The following is a 7,777-nucleotide window of genomic DNA, read 5'->3' on the forward strand; positions in this document are numbered from 1 at the left end:
GCAGCTGCGTTAGTCTGTACTTGTGGCACCTTAGAGACTAACAAATTTCTTTCAGCATAAGCTTTTGTGGGCTACAGCTCACTTCTTCGGATGCATAGGCTTGTTTGCTAGAGCCGAAAGCAAGTAGAAATGGACTTAACAGATCAATTACAGTATGAGAAAAACAGATGAAAGAGCAAAGTACAACTAATTATAAGAAAGGCAGATACAATAACTTTTCAACGCCTCCCATATGGTCTAGCGGTTAGGATTCCTGGTTTTCACCCAGGCGGCCCGGGTTCGACTCCCGGTATGGGAAGTTTCACTTTTTTACCCATATAATTACATAGATTCCAAAATTATATTTAATCAGGCACACTAACCCCCCAAACAAATACTCTGCTTTTTAAAGGGCGAACCACAATGCTTTAAGCAGGTAAAACGCGCGCAACATGGACTTGGAAACAAGGCGCAAAGCCGAGACGCTGGCGGCACGTGGCCACTAGATGGCGATGATGCGTCGGTCCATGCAAGGGTGCATAGCCCGAGCCACGCAAGGGACCTTCTGGAGCCCAGCTGGGCACAGGATATGTTACAGATCCCTGCTCTCTCTTATTTGCTGGAATAGGAAGGGACTCTTCAGAGCTCTGACTTTGCAACCTGAGATGCAGGTAATACCAAATACCTTCGCTGATTTCCTCTTAGTATCGGTGGGTTTGGGATAAATGATTTTAGTTTATTTGGCAAACTGCCCATACTGGATTTAAGGAATCCTGCTCAGGTAGATCTGAGGTGCTTTCACCCTTCTTGGTACAGCTCCCCCAGGAGGGATATTGGAAGAGATCAGGACACCAGTTCCTAACTTCCCCGGCTGCAAAAATCCATCCCAGGTCCAGGTGCTGCATCTGGAAATGCTGGCTGCTTTCACCTGACCTCAGGCACAGATCATGTTTGAAAGCAAAAACAGTTTATCAGCCCTGTCTTCTTTGGATCCATGCAGAACCTGCATTATAGGTTTTTGCAGTGGTGCCCAGGAGGAGCCAAGGTCATGGAAGAGAACCTAGTTGTGCTAGGTGCTGTACAGATACAGAACCAAAAGGCACCTTCCCCTCCCCGGGGCTTAAAATCTACATACATGAAAAAGAATTCATTGTAAAATAGGGGCTTAAAATCTACATACATGAAAAAGAATTCATAGTAAAATACATACATTAAAAAAAGGAAGAATAATCTTGGCCATCCCCAGGGCAGATGTTCTTCTGAGATGTGAACACTGCTCTACTGCCTGAGCTCCTGCGTCACTGACAATGGAGAGAGAGCATTTCGGCCCTTTGTATTTCTTGACTTTTAAATGCAACAATACTAAGCACTTCTTTACATTTTCTGAGTGCTTCACTAACACTTAGGTCTGGTCTATACACAGTTTTTGTACTGATTTATCTGCATAGGCTGAGTGTGTGTGATTTTATACCAGGAGAGTTATATTAGTACAACCCCTAGGGTAGATACAGTTAGACTGATAGAAAGTTGTGTGTTACTGTAAATATATGGTAACGAGCCCTGGTCCATATATGGTTTTTGTACCTACTTAATTATTTCGGTTAAGGGTGTGATTTTCTACCCAAACAGTTAATCATTATAACCTGTAGACTAGGTCTACCCTAGGAGAGTTTTGCCACCATAGCTATGCTGCTTTGCCACACCAGCAGAGGGGTCCTTGTGTGGACACAACTTGTACTAGCAAAACTGCACTTTTGGTCATATAGCTTATTCCAGACCCCTCTAGCAAAATGAATAATACCAGTAAAAGTGCCATTTTACCAGTATAACTGCTTCTCCACTAGGGCTGCTGCTGACACAGCTACATTGGGCACAAATCACACCTCTGACTGACAGAGCTATGCTAAGTATCAGAGGGGTAGCCATGTTAGTCTGGATCTGTAAAGCAGCAAAGAATCCTGTGGCACCTTATAGACTAACAGACGTTTTGGAGCATGAGCTTTCATGGGTGAATACCCACATGCATCCGACGAAATGGGTATTCACTCACGAAAGCTCATGCTCCAAAACATCTGTTAGTCTATAAGGTGCCACAGGATTCTTTGCTGCTTTTACAGAGCTATGCTAGCAAAGCTAGTAATGTAAGTCAGGCCCTAGTGTGGCTGGTAGTATAAAGGTATTTAATACAAATTTATGGAAAAAAGCTAGTCTGGCATTAGCATCTTTATACTGGTATAACTGTGTCTACACTACATGGTTGTACCACTTTAACTATACTGGTGCCACTTTTGAGTGTAGCCATGTATCACAGATCCACAGGATCAGTGCTCAGACTCAGAGGCTGTAAAGCTACAGTAGGGACCATCATGATCAGTCTGACCTCCTGCAATTGTAGGCCATAGAACTTCACCCACATACTCCTGTAATAGATCCATACCCACTGGCTGAGTTACTGAAGTCTGAAAATCATGATTTAAAGACTTCAAAGTTACAGAGAATCCCCCATTTACATTAGTTTAAACTTGCAACTGACCCATGCTGAATGCTGCAGAGCAATGCTAAAAACCCCTAGCTGCCAATCTGACCTGAAGGAAAATTTCTTCTCAACTCCAAATGGGCCAGTCAGTTAGACCCTGAACATGTGGGCAAGATCCACTAGACAGCCAGCCACCTGGGAAAGAATTCTCTATAGTAACTCAGAGCCATCGCCATCTAGTGTCCCATCATCAAGGTCATTGGTGCTATGGCATCGGTTTTGGAACAGTCTCTAGGACAGAGGTGGGCAAACTTTTTGGCCCGAGGGCCACATCTGGCTGGGGAAATTGCATGCAGAGCCATCAATGTAGGGCTGGGACAGGGGGTTGGGATGCAGGAGGGAGTGCAGGGTGTGGGAGGGGATGCGGTGTGCAGGAAGGGACTCAGGGCATGGGGTTGGGGCACAGGAAGAGTGCTAGATGTATAAGGGGGCCCAGGGCAGGGGGTTGGCGTGCAGAAGGGTGTGGCAGGGGGTTGAGGTGCAGGAGGGGTGCAGCAGGAAGATTAGGACAGGGGGTTGGGGTGCAGGAGGGGTGGGGGGTGCAGGAGGGGTGCAGGGTGTGGGCTCTGCCCCAGCACTGATTACCTGGAGCGGCTCCGGGGTAGCAGCAGCATGCAGTGGGGCTAAGACAGGCTTCCCGTGGGCCCTGGCCCCATGCCACACCACTCCTGGAAGCAGCCAGCACCACGTCCCTGTGGCCTCTGGTGGTGGGGGGTGGGCAGAGGGCTCCACGTACTGCCCTTCCCTACGGGTACTTCCTCTGAAGATCCATTGGCCACGGTTCCCCATTCCCAGCCAATGGGAGCTGTGGGGGGTGGTGCCTGGAGGTGAGGGCAGCGCACGGACCCCTCTTCCCCCGCTCCCCCAGGGGCCGCAGGGACATGCAGGGCCAGCCCACAACATTTTGGCACCTGAGGCAGAGGACTCAAATGACACCCCCATGCCCCCTCGCTTGGGCCAAAACTTTTAAAGGTCTCAGTTCTGCCTTCTTCCTGTTCTACTTCTCTCTTGGCACTGCTCTGCTACCTACCCCAATAAAGGAGAACTAACTTAAAATGCCTTATTCAAAAATTTTAAGTAACACTTAACTTTCAAACACCTGAACAGTAAATGTAACTTTTCTTGTCTGCATAGTAAACACTGGTATTTTTATCTGTTTGACTAATTAAAGAGGTGCTTTCTGTGCCTTCTTGGTTGCAAAGATTTGAACTGCTTCCTGAGGGTCCACAGCCTGGGCCAGCTCATGCTCTGTTGAGATGGTTGCAAGGCCGACCAGCCTCTCCTGTGTCATTATGGAGCATAGATGTGTTTTTATTAACTTCAGCGTGGAGAAGCTGTGTACTCGACTAGCGACTGTTAAAGGAAGTGTTAGAAGTATGCACCAGAGCAACAAAAGCATTTGGAAAGAGGGTGGGTCATCTTATTTGTGCACCTATATTCCAGAACAGCCTTTGGAGTTGATCCTGCTGAAATGTATCTTGAAAGGGCTTTCAGTTCATCACCTAAATCACTCGCATCAATATCGCTCATGTCATCATGTATCAACACTGTCTCTAGTGCCCTGCATTGCTGGTGTAGGTCTTCTTCAGGTATAGTGAGGAGTTTTGGAATGTCATACAACATCCCAAATATACTGCTGTGTTCCTTGAGCTGCATGAAATGTTCTTCAACTGACTGTATTGCACAATCTAGCACCTGGTTAAAGAATTCAACTTTGAATTGTTGTTTGGGATTTCTTATGAGATTATCCTGTGCCTCGTAATCAAAATGTCTTCTTCTTCGGTGACTCTTGTATTCTTGAATGGATAGGAACCAGCTTTAGTGTGAAGTTCCTCTGCAACTTCTGGCACTCTTCAGTATATTTTGAATCCCTCATCTGACTGGTAAGACTGTAGGTATGACTTTGCTTTGTCCAGTTGTTCCATTGCTCCAGATATATCAAGGTCAACACCTTGGAGTCTCTTGCTTAAACATTTATTTCTAACAGTGTGTCGGCCACAACACTAAGCCACACAGAAATTTGAAGTATGTATGTTTCTGGTGATTCCATTCCCTCTTCCACTGTTCTCCCATGAACAGTTCCTGTCATAGCATTATCCTCCATAATGGCAACTATGGCATCATCTATCTTCCCAATTTGGTGTTTGATAGGCTTTATTGCCTCCACTCAACTTTCCCATTGTGTGGCACTCAGTGACTTCAGTGTCAGAGAGGATGTTCCCAGATGTGCTTCAAAAATTCCCACCGATGAGTTTATGCAGAGAAAAATACAAATGTTTTGAATTACATTAAAAAATTCAGCAGTCTCACTAGAAGTTGACGCTGCATCACTGACCACCAAGTTCAATGAATGAGAACTCTATGGGACAAAAAAAGCTCAAGTGTTTAACTCTCAGATCTGTGTCTGCACTCCGCTGTTCTTTCCTCTCATGTTGACACCATTATTGTAGCCCTGACTTCTAAAGTCAGCCACAGGTGCCAACTTTCCTTGGCTCCGGAGGGTGCTTGCACCCTCCCGCCCACAGCCCCACACCACCTCTGCCCCCTCCCTGCCCCTATTGGACCCCTCCCCAAATCTCCAGCCCCACCTCTTCCCCGAGCACTCCGTGTGCCCATGTTCCTCCTCCACCCCCTCCCTCCCAGGGCTTGCCATGCGAAACAGCTGTTTTGCGGTGCAGGCGCTGGGAGAGAGGGGGGAGAAGCAGGATGCAACGATGCGCTCGGGGAGGAGGCGAAGGCAGAGCGGAAGTGGAGGTGAGCTGGGGCGGGGAGCTGCCAGTGGATGCAGAGCACCCACTCATTTTTCCCCATGGGTGCTCCAGCACCAGAGCACCTATGGAGTCGGCACCTATCATGTCAGCTATCGCAATTCCCATACCTTTCAGCTTCTTAAGAAGCACATTTGTCATAACAGCTCCTGTAGTATCATCAATGTCAATTAATTCTAGAAAATGCTCTCTGACAGTCATGATTGCAGGGACATTTTCACTCAGTTCTGTTGTTGTTACAAAATGCACCATTAAAGTCATTTGTTCCGTATGGCTGATGTCAGGTGTGCAGAATAACAGATTAATATCTGTTTGATTTTTGTTGCCAGTAAATGCATGATCTCATTTTGAATTGTTTTTCCAAGGTAGTGGTGTGTGTACATTTCTTGGGTGGTGACTCTTCTTAGATGCTCCTGGAGTACAGCATCAAACTCAGCCATCAGCTCCACAATTTTAAGGAAGTTTCCATTGTTTGGTACACACATCTGATCTGAAGTGCCATGCAGTGCTAGGTTTTGGGTAGCAAGCATTCTCACAATGGCAATGAGCCTTTTCAGAACATTTTGCCAGTAAAGAGACTCTGATGCAATCTTCTCTTGATGCTGATTATCTATGGTGGCCTTTAATCTTAGTCTCATCTCAAGCTCTTTCCACCTATGGAATGCTCTCTGGTGATTTGCTGCCTTCTCATGGCATGCCATGATTTCTAGCCAGATTTTTCCAGTCTTTGTTCCTGTAGACCCACCGTGGCTGGAACATTAGAATGGAAGAGTGGCAACGAAAACAGTATGCAACATTCTGGGTTTTGAGTACATAAGCCATTGGCCTCTCCACTTTGTCACCATTGGGAATTTCACGCCAGTAATGTGTTGGATGGAAACTTCTGTTTTCATTGTCTTTGGGGAACATGAAGTTTTTCACTTGCTGTGCCCCATGCAGCACAAGGAAGTCCCTCAGTCTACTGCTCAAGTGGGTCCACAGTCCTGGATCATCTTGACTTAAGGAACTAACCTCAGCAGCAGCAGTTTCTTGCACTTCCACCACACTCTTCTCTGATCTACACTATTCTTCAGGAATGTGCATGGTTACATCCATTTGAGATGGAGATATGGATGCTGCAGTAGCTGCCAGGTCATCTGTACTCTAACTGGAAGATCAGGCATCTCCTCACCACTCACATCCTAACTGGGGCTGGAAGGCTCACCGTGAACATTTGTGTCTACGTATTTCGGGAGAGCTCCTATTTGCTTAGATAGAAAAGCTTCTTTTGCTTTCTTTCTTTTTCTGAATGCTGCCCCAGAGGGGCATTTTCTTCTTTCACTCCCGACTGCCGTTCTGTGCCAGCTATAGTGGCTCTCAACACATAATTAAAGGGCACAAATAAGCAGGCTGGTAGCAGGGCCTGAATGAGGGACGATATCAGTGTCTTGAGGGCCTAACTGGCTCCTACTACTTCAGTTGACTGCCTGTTCTCCTCAGGTGGGTTCAGGGAAGGAGAAAGCTCCCTGAGAAGTTGGTGTTAATCAGTCCAGGCTCCTGGGGGTGCTAGAGAGGTAAATAAGAGGCTCCTCCTCCTCTCTCTCCCTGCAGCTCCTGCGGCTTTCTGTTATTCCCTCTCACCTTTTCTCCTGCCTGCCTGTTATGTCTCTTGTGCCCAGGACCGGCTCTAGGCACCAGCCCTCCAAGCATATGAGTCTATGAATCTATGTGCTTGGGGCGGCACTTTCTAAGGGGCGGCACTCCACCCCCTTTTTTTTTTTATTTATTTTTTGCTTGGGGTGGCATTGCCAGGAGCCAGCCCTGGCGCAGCCACTCGCCCCTGTCAGCGCATGAGCCAGGGTCCCCGGCCCCAGCTCAGCCTGGCAGTGCCCTGCACAGCCCACTCAGGGAAAAACCACGCCGCCCTGGGGAGACTCGGAGTGGCAGCGGCAGCAGGACCCCTCCTCCCTCCCTGCAACCTGGGCCCCACCCCCCTCCCTCCCTGGCTCCTCACACATTCCGGGAGCCCCTCTCACCGCTGCCGCAGAGTGGGTGAGGAGCCGGGAGGGAGGAAGGGCCCCTGGAGCCGAGCCCAGGCTGCGGCAGCGGCGAGAAGCACTTCCAGAGTCAGGGCTGCCCCGGGGGGTGGGGGGGGAGCAAGTGGGGCAATTTTCCCCGGGCCTCACAGGGGCCCCTATGAGTATGTTGGAGGCTCCCCCCACCTACGTCTTTCCCCATCTCCCGGTGTCCCAGCTGGTAAGGGGGCGGGACTGCGAGCTGCAGCCGAGCGGCGGGAACTCAGACCCCGCTGGAGACACCACGCTGCTGCAGCGCTGTCCGGGAGAGGGGGTAAGCGGCATGGTAAGGGACAGAGGCCAGAGCTGGGCACCCCCCCAAGCCCATCCCCCCCCAGCCTTGACGCCCATCTCCGAGCCCAGCCCCTCTGAGCCAGCATCCCCTGACCCCATCCCCATCGCTCCCCCCAGCCCTGACTCTCAGCTCTAAGCCCAGCCCC

The 7,777-nt window shown here is 49.0% G+C and overlaps 1 non-coding gene across 1 annotated transcript; it reads left to right on the top strand.

Moving 5' to 3' along the window:
* The first annotated feature begins 226 nt into the window (after positions 1-226).
* On the top strand, positions 227-298 carry TRNAE-UUC. Its single transcript has one exon. It is a non-coding gene; the product is annotated as a tRNA-Glu (tRNA).
* Positions 299-7,777: the final 7,479 nt, after the last annotated feature.

Source organism: Gopherus evgoodei, chromosome 9, assembly GCF_007399415.2.
Source record: "Gopherus evgoodei ecotype Sinaloan lineage chromosome 9, rGopEvg1_v1.p, whole genome shotgun sequence".
In the NCBI taxonomy this organism is placed as follows: Eukaryota; Metazoa; Chordata; order Testudines; family Testudinidae; genus Gopherus; species Gopherus evgoodei.